This window comes from Tupaia chinensis, unplaced genomic scaffold, assembly GCF_000334495.1.
Source record: "Tupaia chinensis unplaced genomic scaffold, TupChi_1.0 Scaffold141861_1, whole genome shotgun sequence".
NCBI classification, from domain to species: domain Eukaryota; kingdom Metazoa; phylum Chordata; class Mammalia; order Scandentia; family Tupaiidae; genus Tupaia; species Tupaia belangeri.
This window is the reverse complement of record NW_006201718.1, coordinates 122601-125072: the sequence shown is the minus strand read 5'-3', so window position 1 is coordinate 125072 and position 2472 is coordinate 122601. Positions and strand designations below refer to the sequence as shown.

Below are 2472 nucleotides of genomic sequence, written 5' to 3'. Positions count from 1 at the left end.
TCTCCAACAATTAGTGTGCTGCAGTCTGTCTCTCCTTTTAGATCTAACCATCTTTCCTTCATGGGTATTTGGGTACTCATATGTTAGGTACATAGATATTTATAAGCATTATATCTTCTTGATGGATTAACCCTTTTACATAAATATAGTGCCCTTCTTTGTCTCTTCAAGCAGCTTTTTGTTTTAAAGCCTATTTTGTCAGAAATTAGTATTGCAACTCCAGCTCTTTTTTGGTTCCCATTTGCATGAAATACCTTTGTCCAGCCCTTCACTTTTAGTCTATGTGTGTCTTTATCCATGAAATGAATTTCTCTCTCTTTTTTCTTAAGATAGAAAGGTTTCTTTATTAATGACCCCAACCATGTTTGTTTAGATACAGGAGTTTTGAACTTAAATACTTGGGAGAAAACAGGTTAAGATTGCATTATCCTGCAACTCATTACCAGTAACATATTGCAAAGTGAAACAGTTAGACAAGGAAGTGGGAGGGAAGGAGAGTGAGGGGGGGAAGATAAAAGAAAAGGAATTAAGTTGATCAAGTGGATTATTTTTTAAAAATTCTTGGGATCTATGAAGTCCTTGCAAGCACAGCTCATTTTTGCAGATTATTTTCCAAATGTGTACAAAATGGAACCAAAATGAAGAATCTCTTAAGAACCTGAAGAGGTGCAACATTCAGGGCTACGATTATGCAGTAGCAAGTGTTCCAGCCTTCAGTTGCCAGCTGCTTCCTCCTCTTGCTCCCAAGAGTTAGCGGGATAAAAATGTCTTCCCTGTGATTGTTTTCATTTCTTTTTTTTTTTCTCAGCATCAGGGCTTTCGTGGTTCAGTACCTTGAGGAGGTCTGACGTTTTTGCCCACATACGTGTGTGAATATAAGCCTTAGAGCACTTGATGTGCTAACGCAGGTAGTCCTGGAGTGGGTGGATCAGGTTGATGTTGCTGTCTTGCATGCTGGCATTGGTGTGGTGAGGAAACAGCATGGAGGTGGTGTAGCCATTGTTGTCACCTACAGTGGTATCTGTGTCTTTTAGCTCCAGAGAAGGTTTCCTGTGGCTAAAAAGACCTGAGGGGCTATGTGACTGGCTCTGTGTCCTTCTTTGAACTCCTGCATGAACACCTTACCAATGACCATGTCATCGCTGTCCATAAACACTGTGCTAAAGACTACCATGACTCTGTCCTTTTTAGACTCAACATACATGGTTTCGTCATCCCTATAATGGATAATTGCCCTGTTCTTTTTGCCTTATTTGCCCTCTTCTTGGAATTGGAAGTATTTCTCAAAGACAGAGGCAAAACAATTTCGCTTTAACATGCCAGCTTGATGCACTACAGAATCCTTGGATGCAGGCAGATTTTCAAGGTCATATAGCAAAGAGACATTGTATCCTGCTTCTGGATTTACCAAGAAACTTCTGTATACTCTCTTTAATAACTCATCAACACCATGTACCTGAAGTTCTTTGTAAAATTTCAAAGAAATACTGACCATCATTTCTGTTTTGTCTCCATTAAGATTTGAAATATGATAGAGGACCCCATCAAAATCTGCAAATGTTACTTCTACTACTTCTGGTTTGTTACCGGCAGCCACGTTTTCGAACTTGAGTGAGAGCATCACCTCGATGATGTGGGTGGTCACCTCCCGCCGGAACATGACCGGAAGCCTGAACCTGCCTACCAAGCTGCCATTGCTGGCGCCTCACTGACAAGCCAGGTCCCAGTGCAGCACCGGCTCTCAGAGATGCATTTTTTTTTAGAGTTTTTTTTGTTTGTTTGTTTGTTTGTTTTTTGCTACAGGGCACATGCACTTGCCAGAAAGACAGAGAGAGAGAGAGAGACAGAGAGAGAGACAGAAAGTGAGAAATCACCCCCGGGGGGATGGCCACACCGCAATCCCTTCTCCTCCATTCTCCTCTCGGGATCTTGGGCATGCACGCACACGCGCCGACTATGAGTTCAAGCCACCATGTCTGGGACTCAAACCGTGATCGACTACATGGGAGTCCAGCAACATAGCCATTACACTAACTGCAGGTCCCCGAGATGCACTTCTTGTTTGTAACAGATAGGTTTCTGTTTTGTTTAGTTTAGTTTTTCCATTAGGCCCTTCTGTTTCTCTTGATCAGAGAATTTAATTCATTCACATTCAATGATATTATCAATATTTCTGGAATTATCTCTACCTTTAAGTTGGCCATTGTCTTGGTTGTCTTTTATTCCCTTATTTCTGGCTGTTTCTTCTTTAGTTTTGCTGGAACAAGACTCTCTTCTGAGGTTCTAGAAGAGTTGGTTTGGTGTTGGCAAATTCTTTCAAGTTATCTTTGAGAAGATTTTAATCGTTTTTTCTCATATAAAAGATAATCTTGCAGGATATAATAATCTTGCTTGAAATTGTTTCTCTCTTAACACTTTCAATATGTCTTCCCATTCCTTCCTTGCTTGCATTGTTTCCATTGAAAGGTCCAG

General features: G+C 40.8%; 1 pseudogene; it reads right to left on the bottom strand.

Moving 5' to 3' along the window:
- Positions 1–605: 605 nt before the first annotated feature.
- Positions 606–1660, bottom strand: LOC102471950 (actin-related protein 2/3 complex subunit 2 pseudogene; annotated as a pseudogene).
- Between the last annotated feature and the right edge of the window lie 812 nt (positions 1661–2472).